The following is a 26,317-nucleotide window of genomic DNA, read 5'->3' as shown; positions in this document are numbered from 1 at the left end:
TATTCACAAAGCCATCAGAATACGCCTGGCCCATTTTAAGTTCTGGCTCTTATTGTTATTCCCATGTTATAGATGAGGAGAAAGGGTTGGAAGCGTCGGGTAACTTTTGGAGATCATAAAGCTAGAAATAGAAGGCAACAGAGGCAGGGTTGAGACACAAGTCTGCCCAGTTTCAGACTGTAATATTTACTCTCTACACTGGAGCAGATAAACATCCACCCAGTGAATGAAGTTCACAGAAAGGCAATCAGTAGTTACCAGAAGAGAAAGACTCTGCTTTTAAAAGCCTGAGTTTTAAGAAGTTGTCTTCATGTCTGGTTTCTGTGAATAAAATTGTGCTTGATTTCCTAAGTAATGGGCAGCAGTGGTCATGTGAGTAATACGCCAGATGGTTGCTTAAATCCCTGGGAAGCAGCATATTCTTCTGTTTAATTTAAAAATACTATGTGTCAGGTTGAGAAGGGAAGATAAGAAAGGAATGACCTTGTCTGTGTGCTGATAAATTGCTTTCTCCAAATATACCTTCAGGTGGACAGCACTCTACAGAATCTCAGATCTGGTGCCTTTCCTTAGAAGGTACAAGGAGTCATGGTTTTAAAAAAAAAAACTCTCTGCATTAACCTGATATGGATAAAATGTCTTTTAAAAATTGTCCATAATTGATGTGACTGATAATTTAGGTGTAAAATTATTGAGTGTAGATTTTTCTTTATATAAAGATGTTTTTACACAAGATGTTTTTTTTGCATATGTCCTTTACAGTTATTATTTTTTCTACCTATTCTTTGTAGCAGTCCAGAGTATCAGAAAGAAAACCTCTATAATTTTGATGCCATGCGTCCATTCTTGTCCCTTGCATTAGTAACGTATAACAGTGCTGGAAGAAAATGATTACTGGTAGGACCATTACTAATTTGTTCAAAATTTAGTCCCATTTTAATTGAACAACTAATATGAGCCAAGGACAAAGGTATCAGACATTTTCTCTGGTCTTGGAAATCTTAGAGTTTACTGGTAAATATACATAAATAGATATTAAGAAAATAGACTTACGGCTGTGAGGCTGTGGAAACACAGCAAAATGCCCACCGTTGGGATTTTGGGAATTTGTCGCACATTTCTGGAGATGAAGTCTTTAAAATGATGAACATGAGTTAGGCAGGTAAATAGAGGGTAGAAAGGGTGTGCTGAGAAAGTGGAGCCTGCCCAGGCAAAGGCCCAGAACCCGAATGTGAGCACTTAAAGACTGGTTTGTACTTATAGACTGCAAAGCATGAGGTAGGGAGTAAGAGGACGTGAGTTTGACACAATTGGTGGGGGCCACATGGAGTATTCTGTGTGTCATGTTAAGTTCCTTGGTCTTCAGACAGTCATGTATGACAGTCACTGAAGGATTTTAACCATTGAATTAACATGGTTTGATTTGAACACAAGCTAAATCACTGGCTGCATTTGGCAGAATGGGTCTACCATAAGCAAGCCTGGATGAGAGGAGTTGAGTGTGATAATTAAAATAGAGAGAGAAGACAAGCAATGGTGAGAAGCACCTGATATGAGAAATATTTAAGAAATACAATTGATGAGGCTTGGGGACTGACTGGGTTGGGGATGTGAGAGAAGTCTAAGATAGTGCAGGCCAGAGAAAGAATGTGAACACAGAATGTCTTCAGAGTTGACCACGCTGAATTTAAGATGCCTCCAGGACAACTGGATATACCAGTCTGGAGTTCTGAGTGGAACTTGTGGTTACAGACGTCAGGGAGTTACCAGCCTAGGGAGGGAGGGAGGATTAAAGCTTTGAGAACGGTTGGAAGAGTACCTACGGGGCATGTTAAAGGGTTAATGGGCTGAAGACAAAACCCTGGGAGAAACCCAGCATTTACTCAGCAGGGGGAGAAAATGACCCCGGTGGAGGATCCTGAAAAAAAATCCAGAGTAGAAGGTGAGCCCGGAGAGAGTGAGTCATGAATGCCAAAGAAGTAGACCATTTCAAGGAGGAAGCGGCTATTAGTGTCAAATGTTTTCTCTCACTTTCACCTATATTTTATGTTTGTTCCTATGCTAAATTTTTTATTGCATTTGCTAATGATGAAAATAGGTATGGTACAAATAGGGCCAAAGTGTAAAAATATGTCCTCTCCTTAGGATAAGCTAGGGAAAGACAACATTTTCATATAAATAAAACAATTATAGTAACAATCCTTTAATTGATAATTATATAGAGTTTATAAAGTGCCCTGATATCCAATGCCATTTTATTTTCACATGAGTCTAATAAGACAAGCACTGAGACCTCAGATTTCTCCCTTTTTTCCAATCATAGAAACTGATGCACTGTGAAGTTAAGGGATTTGTCACAGCTAGCTGCACGTGAGTTGTAGAGCTTGGACAATACAGTGTAATGTCTTCAGCCTCCTGACCCACTAGGTCTTCATGAAAGCATGGTAGGAATCCAAACATGACAAAATAGTCTATATTCCTTTAGCCCATGGACACAAAATATTCATATCCATTCTTCAGGTTTATTACTTTCCTCCTAATCATGAGCATTCAAAATCTTCAATTTCATAAAATTGCAATCATTAAAATATCAATTACCTTTCTTACATGATCTCTTTTCTGTTCTATTTTCCACATCCTTAGAAAAAAATTTGCAGTCACAATTTGTTTCTTTTGAGATTAAGTTTATTTGGGGAATAACGTCTAGATGCTTAGGCCTTTAATTATATTATCTACAAGGTTATCTGCAGATAACAGATAGTGAATAAAGTAAAAACCCATAATATGGTGGAAAGAAAGAAAATAAATTGATATTTGTCAGCATTTTGTAGAATATTGGGAAACATTATACTGAATAAAATAGATAGTAGTCTGTATAAGACAACGCAAAAAATTAAATCCATGTCTTTGGAGGTGGCATGATTACATTACTTGGTACAAGGTATCTGTCATCCTAGTTCTTAAACATGAGTAGCATTTCTGAGTTAGGTAAAATCATGGACAGATATTAAAAAAAATTTTTTTTTTGCATATATTCCTCTTAGTAAAAATTTATAACATCCTGGACAAAAGGAGAGTTCCTCTGGTTTCTCATTCCTCAATTCTTTCTTTGTCAGTGTTGCCTGTTAGATTTCATATGAGTTTCCTGTCTTACATTGCACTCTGGATGGAGCCCATTGAATGTTGGTTTAATTTCCTATTGCTCACTCTGAAGTGACCTGGTGTTCCTTTAGCATTAATGTTTTTTCTCTTGGGAACTTTCTATTTTGCTGGAATCAGTTTTCTGGCTTCCCTTGAGAAAACTAAGAGCCAGTAGTTCTTCCTTGCCCCACCCCTTCATCTATATCTGAATAGTTTTCTCTAGTACTTCTTCCAGGCAAGTTTCCCTGTTTCTCTTAATGGACTTTTCCATCTTACAATAGTTGAGGAATAACTTCTTATCCTTGTTATTATGTATTTTCATTTCCTTCCTCTGCCCCAGAGTAACGTGAAGTGCTTGACAAATGAGTATCAAATTATTTATTCACTTATTAAACAATCACTTATTTCATTTATAATTATTTTTATTTTCTTTTGAATCAATTTTCTAAATACATTTTTAAGATTATTTTTACACTTCTCTTTTTAAAGGACTAAAATGGCCATGCTATAAATGTTAAAGAGCTTAATAACTGTGTTCTAACATAGTATTTCAAACTTTTATTCCCTCAGAAATGTATTGGGTACCTACTATGTACAAACCACAGAACTAGGCATTAAAAGAGATATAAAAATTACAAGAGCCATGTCTCCAAGAAGAATAAAGTCTAACTGGGAATTCAGGGTGAATGAAAATCTAACAATCTACCTTGAATTATTATTGATTATTAATAGATTTCTTCGTGAAAACCAAAGTAATTTATTCTTATAACATAGAAAACTACAATAACATTTTACTTGCAATATTTTCTTCCTCCAGGTCTTCACTATTGCTTCTCCTTTGCTAGATAAATAAATAAATAAAGGATTTTCTGGTAGAAAATTGGCATCTTTAAAATTAAATTATGCATGTCTATACTTAGAGAAGAGATACATTCTTAAAATAATGCAAGGAATTTGTAAGCATACAGTGATATAAAAATAAAAAGAAATTCTAGGAGCACATTTTGAAAATTTCCTATTAATTTAACAACATGGAAAGCAGAATATCCAGTTTGGAGTTTTATTGTATGCATATGAAAGACTGGTCTATAATTTACGAATGAAAAACATTGCCCACTGGATTTAGAATTTGTAGTCTCAGAATGGAAAATCAAAAAACCTACAGTGTTGGCCATTTCTTGGTGGAAAAGAACATTATGGGCAGAATCTCAAAAGCTCCAATAAGTTTTTTAAAAATAGGTTAATATAGTTTGATTTTCCTATTAAACTGCCGAGTTCAACAGTGCATCCTTCTTCAATAATAGGAGAGGGAAAAGACTCCCCAACTGCTACTTTTATTTGAGGGGACACTGAGTTCTCCCAATCCTAGGTAAAGTCTTGGGGGAATTCCCTTTGGAGCTTTGTGCAATGTTTCCAGAATTAGAGAGGCTGGCTTATAATATAATGCAGAGTAGAGAAATCACCACAGCATTAGCCACTTGGTGCAGAATGGAAAAAAAAAAAACATTGGCCAAGTTCACATTTTTGGTACTCACAAAAGTGTGTATACCTTTGAATTGTGTCTTCATTTGGCTTGGACTAATTAAGTGCCATGGAAACACTATAATCTGAGAGTTACTTCTGAGAGAACAGGGAGGCTTGGTGTGGACTTTTAAGGTCTGAGTTGGAACAGACAATCTTAATGATTAATTTTAATGATATCGCTAAATCAACAGAGGTTAAAATAGAATGATTTGATCAAAAGAGGGTTTGCAGCATTAGGCATGTATATGAAATAGCTTTTGTGACAGTCTAGGGATTTGATTTCCAGTACGAACTACATAAATGGCTAAATATAATTTTCCTAAAATATTACTTCATTGGGCCAGTAGTAAGATATCATCTTGGCTTTTGTATTTTGGCTGGCTGACATTTTCTTCTTTCCCATGAAAAAAATAAATAAAAGTAGAACTGCCCTCATAGAGAATTGAACAGAACAGAGTATCATGCTGCCCCTCTCTGTTTATTAAGATAAACTTCTGATAAGACGGTTAAGCAGGAAGTTGGAATAGTACAGGGAAACCAAAGGCTACTTCTTGCTCTCACTGTCTGGGACATATTATTTTAGAGTTTGGACTTCTTCTATGTTGAAGGTTTCTTTTTCTTTTTTTTTTTAAAGTACAAGATGTACCAAGGTTTGAATGATACTTTAGGTTTCTTTTCAGTGGGTATTGAATAAGTGTGAAAAATGTCAATATTTTTATTTGTATTAACACTCTGAGGTCAGAGCAAACATTTAGTAACGTGAGCGAAAATATGCCACTTGGGTTCTGGAATGTTTTCAAAGGACATAGCAGAACACCCTTGGAAGTATAATTACCATCATTTCCATGGATAAATAATTTTTATAACATATTGATTATTTCTGTCCACATTATGAGATTAATTAACTTATTTTTGATAACTCCAGACGTTGGGTTTCTTATCGTAGTTCCTTCTACTTAGTATTTCTGAATTAGGGAAAGATTTCACTTATGACCCAGATAAGATATTAAGTATTATATTTCTGCTAGAGATCATGTGTAATTTTTTTCCTACATTAAATAGTAAAACAGAAAACAAATTCCCCTTGATAGTTATTGGTCTCAGCTAAAGCACATTGTTAAATTTAATTGAGTCTATGCTTATGGAGTGAACTTAAGCTAGATAAAGGGGAAATATTACCTATAACCTTTTAAAGAATAGAAACCAAAACCTGAGCATGCATAATTTTCATTGTTATTCCTCACATGGCAATTTTTCTATTAGTAATATGTCTAAATTTAATGTGGATAAATTTTATCTCTAATCTGTTCTGAATCATAAATACTTTGCTTTTACTATCTCCTTTGAATTTTTATATATGTTAAAGAAGGTAACTCTTTGTATGGAAATTTGAATTTTTTCCTAGTATTCCAACTCTTCTATGTGACTTGCCACTTATCTGGTTTTAGTCAGAAGAGCCTCCTCAGTGAAAACCATGTACTAGTTCATTATTTTTAGCTCAGTCTGACTATAAGGTTTAAGCACCAAGGATCTCACAAAGCGGACTAATAAAGTCTCCAAGACAGTTTTGATATGGAGGAAGAAAAAAAAAAAGATGAGACGTAGGGTCAGCACAGAACCTTTAAGTCAATATAGAAATGAATTTAGAACCTTTTTGGTTTGCCCATAAGTAATTACAATGCAATTCATGTTAACAAATCTGACCTAGCAGGATTTTAATCTAGAAACTGGCAATATTTACCAATTTCACAGCTACAATTCTTTAACCTAATATATCTCAGTCAAACCAAAATAAAACAGTACCATGATTTAATAAAGAACAAAGTAGCTTAATTTGAAGCAGCATGAAAGAAAAAAAAAACAGATAGTACTCTAAGATGGGAAATTAGCAGCATTAGTTCTGGAATCTGAGGCATTTTCAACAACAACTCATTATGAAAAGTCTAAAACTGATTTTTAAAATTCTTCTAAAAGTGATCAAATTATTTAACCACAGAATTGCAATTGTTTTGAAAATAACTTTTTTCCCTACCAATGTTTTCACATGAGAAGCTGCTATTCTCTTTCATTTCTCAGCAATTTTTAAAATTTCATTTATTTCACTTATTTCATTTCACGGAGAATATTTGAAAGACATATTCTCTTAGGGGATCAGAGGCAGTAGCTCGGGGGATAATAACACTGTTGACTGAAGTATGGAACCTGGAAGGACAAGTACTCAAAAGCCATTTAAATGTGTGCATTCTGGTGTGTTTTTATGTTAAAAACAACTTTGAAGCTGTGGGGTATGTGTGTTTGTGTGTGTGTTACACACAGAATCAATTTTCCTATGTGAGGGTTACATGTCTATTCATAGATGTATAGGTCATTATATGTATTAAGTGAATTTTCAATTATCCAAGAACAAGTTAACTTTTTTGGGAGTAGAGTTTGGAGTGTACAGATCAACCATGGTGAAAAGCAATCATAGAGGATTTGTGAAAGCAATTTAAATGACTGTGGATCATCTACCTATTAAGAATTGTTTATTATTTTGAACTTCACAGTAGGTAATAAATACCACAGCATCTTTTCTTTTACCATGTGGAACTTTTGAGTTTCCCGGCCAATCAGATGTGTCATTTAACGGATTCATGTTGTCTTCCCCCACTCTCTGCCCAACCTTAGAACTTTGCAGTGGCCCTTAGTAAAGGCTAGAAGGTCCCATAGCTTGCAATAGGATGGGAGGAGGTAGTTGAGGAGGGAAGGCACAGGGAATGAAAGATACATTTCCATTCAATTCAACCCCTAAATTCGAGACAAATAGATACGGGAAAAAGTGACATTTTCTAGGAAACAGAAATAAATAACAGATTATAAAAATAGACAATGACATTTTTGCTAGTTCTTGCCAAGCAGTTTACATAATTTATGTATATTTATGAGCATAGTTTATTTACATGGTTTGTATATTTAGTGTAGGCAAACGTTTGAACTATTGTTTTTACTCTTTTGGTTGTAAAACAGTAAACCTGCTGTTAAATGTAAGATGCACTTTAACTCAGTACATTTGCATTAAATAACTATTCTACAATTTGGGGGCTTTTTTTTTTTTTTTTACAATGATTACTTTTGTTGTCACATGGAATTGACATGTGTGATTGCCATTCACACTGTCTTCATTAACTTACTTATTACAGTCACATAAATAAGTACTGACGCATAGATACACTTATGTACATCTACGCGTACTTATGTGCTTATGTAAGTACTTATGTACTTACCTGGGAAGGGGTTTGAAGATAATTGTGAAATAATTAGTTCTGAGAAAAACTCCATTTGGGCATATGTTTGGAGTGATGTTGAGAGAGTGATAAAAAATTAAGGCAGTTCCGCCAATGTGTACTGTAATGTTCATTAGCACTTTTGAGAAAGCTACAAGGGGTCCTGAAAATAAATGGAATCCCCCCTCCCTATCACACAGTTATTATTATTATTCCAATATACACTCACCTGCTGTTTTCTACAGCTGCCACACAATACATTTTAAAAATTAGCATTTTTGTGAAGGAAAATTTTATGTTTTGTTCAAGGGAAAGTTCTTTCAGCAATCACTGCTGCAAGCATGACCTATAAGAAAGCCATAATAATAATGGAAAGCTATTTAGATGAACAGGCAGTAATAACAAGAAGAAAAAGAGGAACCTCTTGGTGCAGGGAGGGAGATGGGACCCTTCAGTGAGAGTGGAATTCATGCTACACGTCGTATGGCCCAGCTGTTTGGGAACATTAAAAATCCCTTCACTTAAGCTGTTGAAAGCTGCAAAAAAGACCAAATGTTTTCCATCTCAAAACACATTTTACTTAGCTGTGTTTTGAAAGCTGTTATCTAAACATTAAAAAAAAAAAAAAACCCAGCATATTTTAACATGATTTCTTCCTTGGGTGCAAATCAGCAGTTATAATTTAATTTAGGAAAGAGTGAAAAAGGTAGAAGGGAAAGGCACATTTGTTCTCCTACCTTCTTGTTTATCTTTCCTTAAAGTACTCGAAGGACATAAAACTGGGAAATAAAAAAGTCACTAGCATACAGTTTTGTTAACTTATCTTGTGAACATTAAACATTATGCCTCAAATTTCTTATGGTACATAAAGTGTTTCGCCTTGCGAGATTGTGTATACAGCACTTCAAAAAAGCCAGGAGGACAGCTCACTAAATGTAATGGATGTGTAACAGCAGATCTTTAGATCTCTTGTATTTAGCATGACAACTCTGGGTTCTTTAGGTGCTTTAAACATGATATCTAAAACCACGTATTTTTTTTCCCTAGTGATGAAAAACATAGACTAATTACAAACTTCTCTTACACTATAGATGGCTTGAATGTCTGGTGCAATTGCAACATTTTGATTATACTCTATCTCCTATGGTTGCTGAAATTAATCAGTTTCACAACTTCATTTTCTTAATACATTTTCATGTTAATTCTCACTAGAATGAATACCCGCTGAGCATAGTCACAGTGGAAATGTGTTGTCTGATGATGCAATGAACAATTTATTTCTATTAACAGTTTTAAGATATGAAGACTTAGAAGCTTTCCTATTACATGCATCCTGATGTGTCTTCACCAAAATCTTCAAGAACTCTCATTAAGCAGTTTCAAAAGATATCTTGAAACAGAGGAACTGATTCCCACTTTAAGACTTACTTTTATAAACCTATTTATTTCCTATCAAAACTTATGTTGGCTGTTATGTTGACAAAACTTTTGTCAGGAAACTTTACTAGGAACGTGGCTTAGACAAGGAATATGACACGGGGTCGGTGCCTTGCACCCAGGATGCAGACCACAAGTGGTTTTTGATGATAAAAGCACAAGGAAGTTTCAAACAGTGTAAATAATCAGATAAGGAAGCAGACAGCAAGGGCAGGCATGCTAGATTTAAGAGGAAACCACTAAAAACCCCAAATGACCTTCTTTGGGCTATGAGACATAATTATGGTTTAATGACATAATGTTAAAAATCAAATTTCATTGTTTTTATTAGCATCCCTATTATGACATATTTATAGTTGTGGACAGAAAAATAAGAAATCGTTTTATCTTCTTTTATTTTTACCTTTATGTTTTTACACAAATCTAAGTGAAGAATGTAAGATGAGGATGAAAGATACATTTTCTAGGGCCACTTTTTGAGAACCTTAGTAGATGAGAATTTTACTTCTAAGTGCCCCTCTTCTTTACTTCGAGTACTGAATTCCTTTTTCATGTGTATTTTCCTAACAGACTACAATGAAAATACATTAATCAATGACAGGGTAATTGAAAAAATGTATGATGCCACAAACCAAGCATCGGTTACATTTATTCTTACTCTTATTATGATTTAGGTTTGGGAAAATCAAGTTCCTTCTCTGGCCTCTGTTTTCACATCCACAAAATGACTGTGTTATTACAAATATGCAGTATAGGTGCACTTGTGTCCCAGGAGTCTATATTGGTCTTGAAAATATCCCTAGTGAATACTTCCTTTATGTATCTGATATTTATTATTAAACTGAGGTTAGTCTTCCTTAGGGTCCCTGTCAGTCAGTGGTTGGCTCAGAGTGACACTCATTGCCAACTCCCAATATCAGAAAGATGACATCTTTGGCAAGTTAGCAGGGCAATCTTTTAGGTCTTTATGTCTGAGGTATTGTAGCTTTGGGTAAAGATCACAGCAAAATATACAGTCAGATTAATTAGAATTTGAATCCCATCTTTAATACTTGCCAGCTGTGTGACTTTGGGCAAGGTATTTACTCCATCTTACTGAGTTCGTAAATTTTGTCATCTGCAAAACAAGAATAATAATCACTTATGGTGGTTAGTGAGTTGTTAAAGGAAATGATGCATAATAAGCCCCTGACATAGAGTAGACACTTATATTTTACCATCTTGCCATCATCTCTTGTTTCTATTACTTCAGTAGCTTGCTAATTGGTCACCAGTATCCACTTGCTCCACCCCAATACATTTGCCACATTGTGGCCATTATGGTTTTTAAAGATGAGAATTTGGCAAAGACCATGTCTGGTTTCTTTTCAGAATGAATGAATATATGAGTGAAATTACCAAGGCTGACTAATGTTAGAAATAAACTATTTAAATACACAGTTTTTTAAAAAAGCTAATGGATATATTTTGCCTACATTTCCAATCAACATCAAATAATTTACAAAAAAGTGATTACCACACAGAAAACAGCAGTGTGTTGTATATATTTAGGCATAGTGCTTATGATTTAAAGTGTTTTGTGATTTTTGTTATTGTTTTTATTGTTATTGCTATTGAAAATGATTTGACTAGGTCTTCGGCTGTTAAACAAAATAGGAAGACACATTATCTGAAACAAAGTGTTTCTAGTGTATCTACAAAGCATTACCTAGAGGTGTACCTTCAGTATGTTAACAGTTATTCTTAAATTTAAAACAGAATTACTCCAAAAATTTCTTGACCTTACTTACTGCTTTTAGATTTTATCAGAACAATTATTTTTCACTGTTTCTTTCATTTATGCTGGCAGATTCACCCAGCGTAAATCCATTTATGTATTAGAATCCATCAGGAAAATTGATCTCTTTGTTTAAAACACACACAGGAATATACATATACCTAATCTACTACAGTCTATACTTTAAAAACATATGGGAATGATTTGGGAATCATAAGGAACAATAGGATGCTGAGTTTTATCAAAGAAATTGAACAAACATTGAAAATACCTTTAACCTAACTCTAGCACATCGAAAGCTCCCCAGGAATATTCTTGTCCACTTCTGCCCAGTCTTTGAATGAGTGAAAGTCTCAACCTTCCATAAAGCTTCACCTACCACACCAGCATCTCTTTCCTGCCTGAATCTCCGTAGCACTTATCATTCGAGCCACATAATTTAGTGCTTAACGACTTACAGTCTTGTACTATTTGTTGTTCTTTCAAGTGGCTTAGTCTTGCCTCTCTAAATAGATTGCCTGGGCCTTAACAGCAGGGACAGTGGTTTATATTAATGTTTCATTCCTTTCGTCTTCTAAACCTTATCCGGCAGCATCTTTAGTAGGTCATTTTCAACCTGTGCAACAAGAGCCAAGGAATTGAAGAGAGTGGTGTGGGATTGGGAAGAAATCTCAGAGTTATTCTGAAACCCAAGAGTCCTTGTAAAACTGTCTGTGTGTGCGTGTATGTACATGTGGCTGTATGTACACAAAAACAAATTAGAAAAAGAATTTTAAATTAGATATTATAGACTTTTTAACTTGTAGTGTGTTTGTGATATATTGTCACATGCAAAAAAAGGAAGTCATAGAATAATACGTAAAGTATAACTTTATTTTGGTGAATTTTTAAAAATTTGGTGTGAGCAAAGAATACAACAAGAAAAAACCCACACGGGACTGAATATCAATTACCTCAGAATGGTGAAACACCACTGTGTTGTGTTGTTTAGTTGGTAAAACTGTACGAATTGCTTTTATAATTTGAAAGACTTCCAAGAAAATGCTTAAAAATGAAAACTTCAAAGGAAATACCAAAGTGAAGTGAAGTGATAAATAAAATTACCAGGTTCTCTAAGAGGAAAGAAAATTAAATTTAAATTCAGCCTCTTTGCCTGGATAGATGGAGAAGCACTGGTACAGCAGAAAAGAACAGTAGCTAAGAAGTTCTATCTTCCAGCCGCAGGTCGACCACTTACCAGCACGAGGACCTTAGGCAAGTTCTCTAATGTCTGCATCTTTTTTCTCACTTTTATTGTGATAATTTTACTTGTCATACCGTCTCATAGATTTGCATCATTTGTGACTTTTAATTAACTAATCTAGGTGAAAGCCCCTTGCAAAGGATGATGTGTTATCCCTACCATGCTCTGTCACATCTGATATGGTTTAGTTGTTAGTTTTGAAAACCTGGCAATCTCTCTGGGAACCTGTGGGAATAGCAGCCCACAGCTACTTTATCAGAAGTGGTTGCAACTCCCAGGAGAGCTCCTGCTACCACAGAAGAGGAGCAAGTTTCTAGTCCATGGCAGTGATGGGAAGGGAGAGAAACATTGATTGCTAATATTATTTTTCATTGCTGCCTTTGGCAGTGATACTGTTGTATTACCTTTTTCCTAGGTTTGGGCTAATGTTGAGGGAACTCCTGATAACCAGTTTATCAGAGCCCTTTTACATTCAAAGATCAACATCTTAGTCATTTTATACACAATAACGAAAAATCCGTCTGAATCGGCAAAGCAACTTAGCCCTCATTTGGTACATGCTGCCAAACCAGTTGAAAGTTCACGATCCACTAAATGAGGACTCTGGAAATAGGGAAACAAATCTTTCTGAAATCTGTTGTCATAATATCACCACTCTGAAACTTATGATCGCTGCTTTTTCTGCTTTCAATCCAAGATAGCCTAAATTCCAACAGGCTTTAGAAAGCTTTCCATAATTTGGCCTTATCAAGTCTTATTCACTAATGCTTCTCAACTTCATGGCTCTTGGGATATCCTAACGAGTTTATTGAGCAACAGTTCATGAGAGGAACCAGAGGCGAGTATTTGTTAGATGAGGGTGTGAAACCACCTCTTTCTAGCTGCAGGAGGGAAAGGGCAGGCTGAGGCTAAGTGCGGGCTGGGAAGGTCGGGGTGCCCCATCATGGGCCAGAAGTCTCTGACAGTCAGAGGACACCAGGTGACTGAATTCTCCATAGGCATCAAAGATCTTTGGCTGGTGTTTTTGGTATCTATTGCTGCATAACAATTTACCCCAAAACTTAGTTGCTGAAAACAATAATAAACATGTATTGTCCTCAGATTCTATGGTTTAGAATTCAGGAGCTGCTTAGCTAGCTGGGTTGTTCTGGCCCAGGGTCTCATCAGGTTGCAGTTAAGATAGCAGCTACAGTCATCTAAAGATCTGACTGGCTCTGGAAGATCCAACCCCACTCACCACCCACTCACATTTCTGCCCCAGCCAACAGAAGAAATATACACACCCCAAACTGAACAACCTCTGCTGAGATCCTCTAGATTCACATGAACATCTTACTCTGTGTGTGTCCTCTTTCCTTTTCCTTGAATGTTTCACGTCCCATTTCCCCCATTTTATTCACATTTTGAAGAATTGTGTCTTTTAATAGCCTACTTTAAATATGGACTGAAACATACTGAATTTCTGTTCAAGGTCTATTTTGAAAACATGAATCACTTCAATAGAATCATGAAGATTCCAATTTCTCTTCATGTGTTTTCTTTTACCTATCTCCGAAAATATTCCTTTCTTAGGAAATATTTCTCCCCGCTCCCAAGATTGGGATTCCTAGCTTAGTTGTTAGATGCCATAATGAATTTGCATTCCTGTCACTTATTTTGGTTCTTTTTCTCTGCTTCTATATGTTTCCATTTTGTTTCTCAAAGAACAAACTGCTGCTTGTGTGACAGCAGATAAATTAGGATAAAAAAAATGCTTATTCCTCTTCTGATGTAGAGATGTCTATGGAAAAAAAAAAAACCATAAAGGGCATTTATACAGAAGCTAACAGCTATTTTACAGAGTTAGAACTCCATTTAATAATAGTTAATGTTTATTAGGTGCTTATGTTCTAGGCACTGAGCTAAGTGCTGTGCATGGATTATCATGATTAATCCTCTGTAAGATACTATCATTATCCTCATTTACAGACGAGGAAACTGAGGTGATAAGTAACCTGGCACATGTCACTCGCCTAGCAGTAGTGAAGCTCTGATTTAAATCCAGGCTGTCCTACTCTCGTGTCTGTACTTTTAATCACTATACTATTTCCCCTCCTTTTGAATGTCTACTATGTAGCAGGCATTATACTAAGTGCCATATATATATATATATATATATATATATATATATATATATACACAGACATATGTACAATCTCCATTGTTTAATCCTAATAACCTCCTATGATATAGATGCCATTACCACAGTTTTAAAGATATTGAAAGAGAAATTCGGGAAGTTGAAGCAGCTCAGTATCACATAACTAGCCACAGATTCTATCCAGGGCTCCAACATCAGAGGGCTACAACTTAGCAGGAAACCGGGGAGAAACTGATTGCTCATGAGCCCAAGTGATTTTAGATTTGCAGAGAGGAAACCTGTGGTCTACTGAGCCCTGGGAAGACGATCTTCTTACTTCATTACGGCAGCTAACCACATTCAGCCCATCGCCTTCCCAGCTAAAGGCCACAAGAGGTGGCACATTTGTGAAAACAGGTGACAGCATGGCCACCACATCCTAGGTGTGAATGATTTGACAACTGGGTCATGTGAGTCATGAGCCACTGGGATCACCTGGACCATATTAAACAAAATCATTGGGAACAGGGAATAATTAGAGAGGAAACGTTGGTTTGCCATCCACAGGTTCTTTGACTGGAAGATACTTTAATTTATTTACCTTAATTATTTATCTCATCACTGCTATGGAATACTTTTCAAAGTCTAAACCAAATTCAGCAAATTTGCATTTTACTGAGGGCTTAGATTCTGCAGTGAACCAGTAATTGAAAATCAAGTGTAATCAAAATTTCCCTTGCTCAGCCCTTAAACCATCCAGTATGGACATAGGTCACCTTGGCTTTGGTTGAGCATTGGAGAAAGTGGTGTATTTGCATTCAGGTGCTGCATGGTGTGAAAAATACATATCTCTAAACCTAAGAGTCACACTCAATGCAACAAGATACTCAATACAAAACGCATTTAAACACTGATTCCTACTGAGGGAACAGATGATTCTTTCTCCATCTGATGCTCTTTTCTGGATAAAGGATCATTCATTCTCATTCTCGTTCTTGTTCTCTCTCTCTCTCTCTCTCTTCTCCATCTCCATCTCCCTCTTTCTATCTGTTCACAATAGTTGAACATTAGTAACTTGAATGTATATATATGTTATGTTACAGCACCACTGGGCTTTCCAAGATTGAAATGTAGCAAAATATATTTTATAAAGACTTTTAATGACTTTCTTGAAATATTTCAGCATTGGTTACCAAAGAGATATGTATAGGAAATGATAAACATTTATTACGATAATTTCTGCAGAGACAACAAAAACCACAGAATCAATACAAATGAACATGCTAAAGGACTTAGTGAATCATTTAAATTTGATTCATCCAACTTCTTTTTTTTTTTGAGGACATATGAACTTTGCTAGCTCTTGGAAGAGTGGTAGGGAAGAATATAAAACTGTATTAGATACAACGTAATATTACACAAAAGCATGAGTTTAAAATTTAAAATCTATAGCCATTTCGATCTTACCATCCTAGGCTTATAATTTAGACTTTCTCCATCTCATGACTGGGTTCCATGGTTTATTTGTAAATTGATAGTCCAGATCACATGGGGAGAGAAATTATGTGTGAATCAAAGTGTGTCTCTTCTTTTCTTTTTAAGTATTTATGTCCCTTCTGGCATTCTCCTTTCTAGTTGTAGGCACTGCATTAGCAAGCCTAGATTTGTTTTCCAGTCAAGAACTACATACCAAAACACAAATACTTTGAGAATCTGCATCTTGGAAATTGACCGGTACTTAATTCTGGAGTTTATAGACAGGCTATATTAGGATTTTATTTGAAGTTGAAGGAGTGACTCAACAAAATTAACAGAAATATATTTTTAAAGCCACACCTGAAATCATGTCCATGTTTTCATAATGATACTGAGATTTTATTGGGTACTTTAACCACTACTGGAATATTCTGACATTTTACTATTTGATATGTATCAAAAGATATGACACACATGAAATGGATTATAAGCCTCACACTTTTCTGGCTCTACAGAGTTTTTTATTTTTAAAGTATCTAGTTATAGTCATTGACATAATAAAATGGAATTTTAGGATTTCCAATATAGGGAAGAGTGATATCTCACTACATCACTGGTCAGAACTTAGCATATTGATTGTTTTTTGATAATTCTGCAACTGGGACATCATAACTAGCACCCACCATCAGAATGTTGAAATAGGGCAGTAATTCTGGGCCAGGACTGCCTCACCATCCCTCCCCCTTTGTTTAGCACAGGCTTCTTTAGTTAGCAATGAGCACTTTCAATAGATCACAAATTAATCACAGCCATTAGTGCATTTTACAGAGGAGATTGTGTGGTTGCTCCTGCGAAATGTTCTGTTCCGCAGGATGATGAGTTAATTCATCTGGAACAACGTTAGTTCATCAAGGTTTGTGGTTTATATAAAGATCAAATTCCTGTAATTTTGTATGCCATCTGATTTAGTGTCCACTTAGTTTAGCAGTTAGACAGCCATTGGCAGGCACAACACAGGAATCCAATATCAAAAACTGGAGAAAAGGCCAGTTTAATTCTTAAATGTTTAATTCAGGCTTTGGTAGACTAAGATTAAATGACTGCTTTTCTTTCTCCTGGGGAAATATATATCTAGATAATGCCAAATCTTATTAAGGAGAGCCTAAATAATATAAAACATTGTGTGTAAATATGCCCATGGTAAAATCTGTGCTTTAGAAGGGCTTATAATGGAAGAGGATAGGAAGGTGTGGGTTGATGTTGAAAGGAAATTATACACATTTCTTTGGAAGGTTCTCATACCAGATACTCAAGTAAAATGACAACAGTTCACAGGCAAAGGATCAGTTGGAGAGAGTTTACTGATAACCTCCTTTCTTTGTGAGTTTGATAGACCTTCCAAATGCTTTCAAGCTGAATGAAAAATTGAGGCTTGATTTTGTCTCTTTCTATCCATCACTATTTTTTAGTAACATTTTTGGTCAAGAGTGAAAACAGTCAATTAATAGAAAAATATTTAGGGAATACTTCGCAATTTTTACTAGTATCAGCTTTGCTGAAACAGATGCAACATAATAAAAAGCTTTACTTCCAAAATTGTTCCCCTTAGGTGTTCAGTGGAAGGGGAAAGGGGCTTTCATACATGTTTAACTATCTTCATTGATGCTCTATTAAACAAGCCAAAATAGGTTTCTTCACCGAAGGACTTCTTAGACTTCTAGAGTCTTAGAGCATTTACCACATTGATGTTTATTGTGAAGGTCCAAGATGGAGCTATCTTTACCTCATTTGACCACGGAACACGTTTTCAGAGAATACCTGGTAACAAGTCACTGATGAGAAAATGCTGGTGTAAAGTGCATTTCTTGCCATCAAACAACTTATAGGTAGATCAGCAGATGACAGAAATATCCCAAATGACCCTAAATATGATGACTGACAAGTGAATGTTTTTAATAATGAGCACTGTAAGAATTTCAAGGAAAGGAGCCTGGAGGGCTGTGTATGAGCTTGATAAATAGAACTCTGACTTCTCCTCCTTGAGCTTCTGTTTCATCTCCTGAATGCTCTGAGTATCAGAGATAAGGAAAGCAAAGGGCCTGCGTGAACATAGTTAAAGGGCCAAGAGCTTCTACTCATCTCCCTAGTTAACCAGAACTTAAGATTTGTTTAGAGGGAAGAATCAGACCATGGGCCTGGAAAGATAAATTTGACCTCCACTTATAGAGAAGATTGCATTTTGAATTAGGAGCTTTATTTTCTAGCAAATTAGGAACAATTAGGGTTTTTATTAGTGTGGTTTTTCTTTTTTAGCTTTTGTTTTCAAGTAAAGCAAAACATTGTCATAACTTTGTTACTCAGGAAGACTAATTTTTCGTGTAAAGACGCCACAGAATTCAGGCCTAAAATGACAAGGGCCTGCATCAGGCCAGTGCTAGTGGGAAGGTGAGGGCCCTAAAGAAACAACGTAATAGCCAATGACTGCTCACTGGGGATAAAGAAAAGGGAGGCATCCCAGATATTGTCCAGGGTTGGTACCCAGGTAAAGGGCCAACTCAGATAGTTGGTATAGAAACACAAGTATGGGTGCATTGGGGGAGCAATAAAGTGCTACTCCTGGGAAGCAGCAGTGGTAGAAATTTCTATCTCTAGATTCCCTAAAAGAGAATTACCAGTGCATCAATTGATTCCCATGGGGGAACAGTGGTAAATAGTCCAGTTTCCTTAGATATTAAATATAACAATTCCTGATACAGTTGGCCATAATTAATTGATTCTTGCAGCGCAGTTCAAAGGTAGTTTAGCCTATTCTGAAAAGATGCTATTCAAGATGTGAATATGAATCAAACTTGATTCCATCCTTAAGAATTTTACAGCAACCCTTTAAGGAGGACCACTGACAATTTTAATAATGCATACTGAAGAGCATTACAGATACAACTGTAACGTAAGGTAGAACTGACTATCAACCAGGAGATGATTTGGGATAAAAGGTGAAAAGGTCAAACCTGGTAGTTAGGGAATCAGTGGTCATAGAAAAAGAGGTGGCTTTGAAGGATAGATAAGATTTCATCCAAGATAATGAAGGCAAAATAAATTATAGGCTGAGGAACAATAATGATTAAAATTATAATTATATTAGCAATACCAATAATAATAATAGCTATTTTTTCATTGACCATATGCTAGGTGTCATGCATGATTCTAAGTAATTTACATACATTACCTCATTTCATTTTCAATAAATACAATGAGTTTATACTGAATTGTTAGGAAACTGGAACCCATTGAAGAATCTTGACCAGGGGAGTGAGTAACAGCTGATGCTTGGGAAGATTAACAGTGTTGAGCATAAACTAGTGGGTGGGTGAGTGGTGGTCAGAGTAGGAAGTCATTGCGATAATTCAGACTAGAGGTAAAGCATCCAAGCTAAGTATCCAAACTACATAGGACTGAAAATCAAGGAAGGACCCAATACGTTTTTTTCAACAAACCCCTACTGAATACCTATTCTATGTCTGACGTTATGTTAGGATCTGGGCAATAGAGGCAAATGAGAGAAACCCAATTCCTACACTACTGGCACTTAAAGTTCACCAGAGGACGTTGCAGAGAATATATTTCTGGACCTTGATAACGAATATTGACCGAAAACTAGTCTGGATGTGTGTGTGTGTGTGTGTGTGTGTGTGTGTACATGGCCTCCTACCCCAGTTTTTAGGGCTCTTGGATCTCAGTGGTATTTCACCTCTGTCTCAGAATTCTCCTGCTTACTGATTGGCAGAGAACACAGTGGGTGGGACAGAGCAAACTCAGCTGCAAGCCAGGCAAAGACGGACATCTTCAGGGATAGCACAAGCTTGAGAGAAAAAAAACATTTTTCTTAAAATTCTTCTCTTCCATAGGTCAGGGTAAGGATGAGGGCAACTGACACTGGAATGGAAGAAAGAGGATAGAAAAATACTTATACTTTGCTGTTCCCTAAAGTACAAACCAGACTATCTTCCTCATTGTGTGTGTATGTAAGTCTAGTCTAACCCATTACACAAACACAAAAACTCTGAAACTTAGTGTTTTGACCTGTTCCCACGAACTCAGAGCAGTTCACACTCATATTACCCAATTTATTTTCCCAACACTCCTATTAGGCTGATATTGTGAAACTTTCATAGAAAGCGACACAAAGGTTAAGTGACTTACCAAAGGCAAACAGGTAGGAGAAGAGATGGGAGCAGAGAAAGGTCTTCCAACTCACTTCTTCCACAAGATTATAAGTCTAAAAGCATTCTGAAATGGTGTTCCTAAAGCCTCAGGAAAGAAGCTGACTGTGGATTTATTACATAATGTGCTAAATGCTGTCTTGAAAAATTGACTTAATTTAAATTGATAAAATAATAAAAAAATTAATTCCTAGCAGTTGAGGTTAATTCCTAAAGCCTTAATTTAGGACCTTAATTCTCTGATCTAAAGTTAGGAAGAATGAGAGATTTGGCTTTTTGGGACAACTTATAATCAAGATCCAAGTTATCTTTTATAAAATAAAGATTATAGTAATTTTTGTTCAGTGATCTGAAAATGCTTATTGTCTGAACAACCAGGTTGATGTGTTATGTGTTTTTTTATGAATATTTATCTCAGTTTTGTGGATATTTATTTCCTCATGATTTTTTTCTTGAATGTATCTTTTAAGGCATATGCATCATTGTATTAAACATCTATACTTTCGAGGGATAAGAAAAAGAAAAATAATGATATTTTGACCCTTTTTCTCTACCAAATTTTACTACAACATATTTTATTAAAGTTTTTATTTTATCACAGTGTATTCATTTAAACTTGGTATAAATTTTTTGTTGTTGTTGTGCTTTAGCCACAAAATAACCACTCAGCATAATGGCTTAGGACTGAAATACATCAAAATAGCCCAACAAAAAATATTTTAAATATGGCAGCCTTAATTGGAGTTTTGGAAATAAATCTTTGAGTATAATAATTTATTCACTAGGGCTGTTGTCTCAGCAAAGTATTTCATCTTAGTTTCCAAAGAGCTGCTATATTACTAAATATATTTAAAGTCGAAGCAAAAAAAAAAACAACAACAAAAGGATCACGTTTATTCTGGGCAAATGTACTATAAAATACTCATCTGTTAAGAGAGTCATCTGCATTTTTTAAAAAAGATCAGATAGGTGATTATGTTTGTGTAGTTAATTAATAAAAAGGGAAGTAGGTAATGATTCACTAGGGAAACTTTTCTATCACAGTATCTGTTAGGAGGGATCCCATGCTGGAGGGACAATAATGGGGTGCTAATTCTGAACGCACACAGGGCTGTCCTACAAAGACATCGAGATTTGTAGGAAATCAACCCTCCAGCAGTCCTGGCAAGCCAGACTGACCCCAGCAAATGAAAATAATCAAAAGTAATTAGAAGCGTGCTGGACTACTCCTCGGAGAGCCGGGCGGGAGAGTAAACATGCCTGAATCCTCGAGCCACTGGGAAGGCCCATGTCTGAGCTGTTAGGTGCCCTGACCTTGTCCACATAAAGATGTGATTTATGAAGTGCAGGGCACAGCAGCAGGGCTTCTGTCTTCTCCTGGAGAACCAAATTACTGAGGTGGAGATTAACATGCTTTCAGTCGGGCCCATTTCCAGACCAAGGGAAATTTTTTATTTACATTTTTTTTTACCTTTAATTTCCTCTTTTCTTTCTTTCTTTTTTTTTTAACAGTTCCCCCACCCCCATAGAGTTAAAAAAAAAAAAAAAAAAAAAAGACAAAGTCCATCAAAAGAGACCAGAAATATCTCTCCTGAGCAGTGGTAATAATATATGTTGGTGACCGGACATCCAGAGCGCTTTTTATTTGTAAACTCTTATTGTGCGTGACCGTTTTTTTTGCTGGGTCTACCTACCCAACATGACAGGATTCGTCTTTAAGTTTAGGGAGCCAAGCTTGTGGAAGACTCCCCTGACTAAAACATATAAATTAAAATTAAACAAAATATTACCTTTGATTCCATGGCTTCCCAATCTAGTTTATCTTGCCTAAACGTGATTCTTCATTCCAAGGCTTACCTATTAAGTAAAAAGATTTGAGAGAAGAAATTGTAGGTGGTCAAGAATTTGGAGGGAAGGAAAGAGGAGAGACAAATTGGAGTTTCTGTATTGGGAGAAATATTTATATGCGAATCAGTGGGAAATCTCTTGAGTCCTAAAGACGTACTTATATTTTTTTCTTAGCTTTGTATCAGTTAAGTTAGGTAAGATTTTACAAAATCCGATTCTGATGTGGAAAAGGAGGCATTGATTTTCTTTTTAAACACACATCAATATCCATACATGAAGCTAATTTAATTAGCAAGCAGTTATTGTTCAGCCAAATGTCAATTTCTCAGATTATTTCATGCTTCTTGACGTGAGCTGTATGCAACAGGATTTAACAGGATCTCCATGAATGAAACTGAACTTGAGAAATGTAAAAATGCACTTGTATGTTCTTGAAAAACTACAAAAAACAAAACAAACAAACGAACAAAAAAAACCCACCAAAAAACCAAAAAAAAAAAAACCAAAACAAACACAGCGTTAAAACAAAAATGTCAGGCTTGGAGCTCAGTGTATATTTAGCGTCCTCAAGAAACCCAAATCTACAGAATTAAGGGAACTCTATTTAGGCTGAGGTTATAAAGTGCCTTCCTCTATAAACTAAAAACATAATGTCAGGGTGAATGGGAACATACTTTATTAACTTTATGGTATTGAAAACTGCCAGCAAGTTGTCTTGTTTTTAAATATTGTCCTCTGTAGAGTGTTACAGGGTTGTTTGTCCACAGGAAGCCTATTAAAAGTGGACAGTGCAGTCATTTCATCTGGCTTTGGCTGGACTGCTTTTCTTTCCTTTAATGATGTGCTGGAATGTACCATGCCCATAGGGTCTCCATTAGCAGAACTTTTACTTCTGGGACAACCATGAAGTTTAAGGCTTAAAAGAAGCATCAGCTTACAGTCTTGTGGGAATCACTTGAATACTGGAGTACTAACTTCTTACTGCTTTAACTAGTATATTGACTTATTTTAAATAAACAGTTACACAATGAAGGCAAAGCCAGTGGCCTTATTGGAAATCTTTGAGCCTTTTAAAGATTCTGCAATCCACGCAGATGGGGGAGGAAGGAAGGGGCCTGAGGAGGGTTTATGCCCTTTTCAGACCAGGAAGAAAACACATTAACCTCTCCCACCCCAGCCCTGCCATCAGCCAAAGGGGGATCTTTACAGCTCCCAGAAAATCTATCAAGTCACACTCAAACCTCATATTTTCCAATGCCTTTTTCCTGGTAAACAACAATTAACAGAACAGGGCAGAAAAAACGATCATTCCTTCCGGAAAAATGTTTTTAAAGTATGATTCTTTTTAATAAGCATCGCCACCAAATCACTCTATGTTCTGCTTTTAAACTGTACATTTGTTTTTGTATGTTCTCCTATTCCGTTCCCTTAATACTTAGATCATCTGTGCTGATACATGTTTGCAAATTAAAGCTGGTTTGAGATTATAGTAAAACCATTATTTTTAATAGCCCATTTCAAGGGCAGCGCTAAACACTGCAGAACACGCATGTTACTGATTACTGCTGAGCAGACAGCAGCTTTTGCAGACTAATTTGTAACTGGGAACTACTGTAAACAGATTTCACCAGAAATCCCAAGGAATAAAGGGAATTGGTGGTGGTATTTGTCTCCTTGTATTTGTTTATTGTTTTAGAAACCTCCTGATGTTGAGCCAGTTAACCGGGGAGCAAAGCAAGCCCCCATGCAAGAACCTTTTCCTCCAGCCCTCCGGCTCCTCTTCCGTGTCACTTTTGATCAGGGGAGGCAGGTCAGGGTCTTGTCCTAAAGGGTTATTATTGAAATAGCCAGAGGCTCCTTTCTTGAGAATCAAGGCCCTTCTAGCTACTCTGGGATTTCAGGACCCCATTTTTAAACTTCAGGTTGTGTCGTCAGGAAAAAGCGAGGTGATTGCCTTTCCGTGAAGTTATCAAGAGGGGAGGGGCGGGGGTGGGGGAACGAGAGGGAGAGGAGAGAGAGAGAAGAAATACTGAGATCTGATGTTTGCCGAGGTCCTTTAGTCTTTCTCACAAGTTATTCAGTGGAGAACCAGACTGAGGAGGATGATATTAATAAAATAATAATGATAAGGCTAAATAATCCCCTATCTCTCTAGATGAATCTTCCAAAGACTTAGGAAGAAAGTGTTAACTCTTTTGGCTCTATCTGAGGAAGAGAATTTCATGCGTAGCAATAGCCTTAGCTCAGGTCCGTGTCTGCGGGTCTGGACTGCAGGGTGCACCCATCCGGGCTTGAGGCTCCGGAAGGCGCAGGATCGCGCGGGAGGCGGAGGGCAGAGCTCGGCTGCCGGCACCCGGCGGGCGGCAACGGGTTCACCTGGGTGGCTGGAGCCGCCAGCGCCGCTACTTAATTCGGGGCGCAACGCCATCTACCGGCCTCCTGACGCACCTGCAAGTGCCCAGACCTTGAAAGTCGCCCCGCCTCCCCCACCCGAACCCAATATAAGGGAAAAAACTCCGAGGCCCTTTCCACGAATCCTAATTTAGCCAGGACCTGCCACTGATTCCATACGAACTTTTGTTTATCCACCGACGTTTCCTCCTTTTCAGAGCAGCTTTGTAAAGGGCAAGGAGGTGGGGGCCAGAGACTAGGGCGGGGGATTGGGGCGTTGAGCTCTCAGACCCCCTGATCAGGCCGCACTGTCTGAAGCAATCGGTTCCCCAGATTACTTGTATTTAACACACAATGCATCATAAAACAAATCCCTCATCCTGACAGGAAGAAAATAGAACAGCTCATAGCTCGAGCCGGTCTAATTTATGGCTAAATTAAAAAAAAAAAAAAAAAGTGTCGGGGGAGCTCCTACAATGGGCAAGTTGAGGAAGGGCAGGAAATCAATGGCAGCAGCAAGTCCGGAGTTCTTAAAGGTTCTCAAGCGCCGAACTCTATGGGAATATCTGACCGGGTTTTAGGTTATTTACAAAGGATTTTTCCTGTCCTACCTACCATTGCTGTGCGATTTTCCAGCAAACAATGGCCATTATCTGAAATAACAGTTCAATGTCACAGATAACAGGCCACCAAAACGAATTAGTCACCACCTCTTGTCATTTTCTCCCCCCCCCCCATCCCTCCCTTTTGTTACTATTTTTGTTTTTAAATCAGCATTTTGGGGAAATACAGATCTACTAGATTTACACGTCTATTTGCACTTGGAGAAAACAAAAAGGGACTTGTACCGTCTCCGTTTGCAGATGAAGTTTAACATAAACGCGCTTTCCATCCCGTCTCTCTCTACCCCTCCCCCTCAAGTGTCCCTTGACTCGCTTACTTTGCTTAACTTTCCATTGTTGAGCTGAGAAGTTGGATTTTGTCCATTTGTTTTTATGAATGGAGTTTTGTGATAAAAAAGCGTTTATTTCCATTTAACCGATGGATTTTACTAAAATTTCCAAGCTTGGCTGGAGTAAATCCGTAGACACTTTTATTTTGCCACGCATTCCCTATATTCTTTCTTCCAATGTTGTTTCTGGAATGTGTTGATAAAAGCTGACCATATATATTAGAAAATTATTAATCACCATATAGTACTGATTCCCCCAAAACAACACTTATGATGTTAAAAGTTAAAAAATAATCTGAGTTATCAATTCCACTTTGGGGCATTCATGATGTTTTAGTTAATGTATCAGAGAATATAGCAAAAACTCACCAGACAATCGTCAACCTCTCTAAGCTCCTAATACGCTATTTGGGCAGGTTATATGCAAATAATGTTTCAGATTTTTTAATTCCTTCTTCTAAGAAAACTATGATTTAAAAAGTAGCATGCTCTTCTGCTGACCTAACTATGATAATGGAGGGAAAAATCAGAGTACGAATTTCAATAAAAATAATAAATACTTAACAGAAAACTGGAAATCTCCTTTTCAACTTTTTAGGCTACTGTTTTCGGAGAATTTCTAAAGTAATTATGGTTAGCGTGAGCCAGCGTCTCTTCACCCTAAACCTCCACCTCACCCCCTCCAGCGCCTCACCCCCAGCCTCGTGCACACACCCTCACACCCCGAAAGCCCTTCTCCACCCCATTACTCCCATCCCCCAACACACACACACACATACACACACACACTTACACTTGTGCTTTCAGGACACCGAAACAGAGGATATTTCCCTGGGGAAAGAAATCCTGCCTGGCGAGATCTCCCCATTGGTTGTTTACCCAGAGAAATCTACATGTTTAAGGGGGATGGTGCATCCGTAATCAGT

The 26,317-nt window shown here is 36.8% G+C and overlaps 1 protein-coding gene and 1 long non-coding RNA gene across 8 annotated transcripts in view; one reads left to right on the top strand and one right to left on the bottom strand.

Annotated features, from left to right (window-relative positions):
* MECOM (MDS1 and EVI1 complex locus) overlaps positions 1-26,317 on the top strand; it is a 572,766-nt gene that overhangs the window by 482,917 nt on the left and 63,532 nt on the right. The gene's annotated exons all lie outside the window — the stretch shown is intronic.
* On the bottom strand, positions 10,403-26,284 carry LOC132364627 (uncharacterized). Its single transcript, XR_009502854.1, has 3 exons — positions 26,185-26,284; positions 21,991-22,057; positions 10,403-10,482 (listed from the first exon to the last, which is right to left on the bottom strand). It is a non-coding gene; the product is annotated as an uncharacterized LOC132364627 (long non-coding RNA).

Source organism: Balaenoptera ricei, chromosome 4 (genome assembly GCF_028023285.1).
Source record: "Balaenoptera ricei isolate mBalRic1 chromosome 4, mBalRic1.hap2, whole genome shotgun sequence".
Classification (NCBI taxonomy): domain Eukaryota; kingdom Metazoa; phylum Chordata; class Mammalia; order Artiodactyla; family Balaenopteridae; genus Balaenoptera; species Balaenoptera ricei.
Note: the sequence above shows the minus strand (reverse complement) of the source record. Positions and strands in the feature narration are given on the sequence as shown.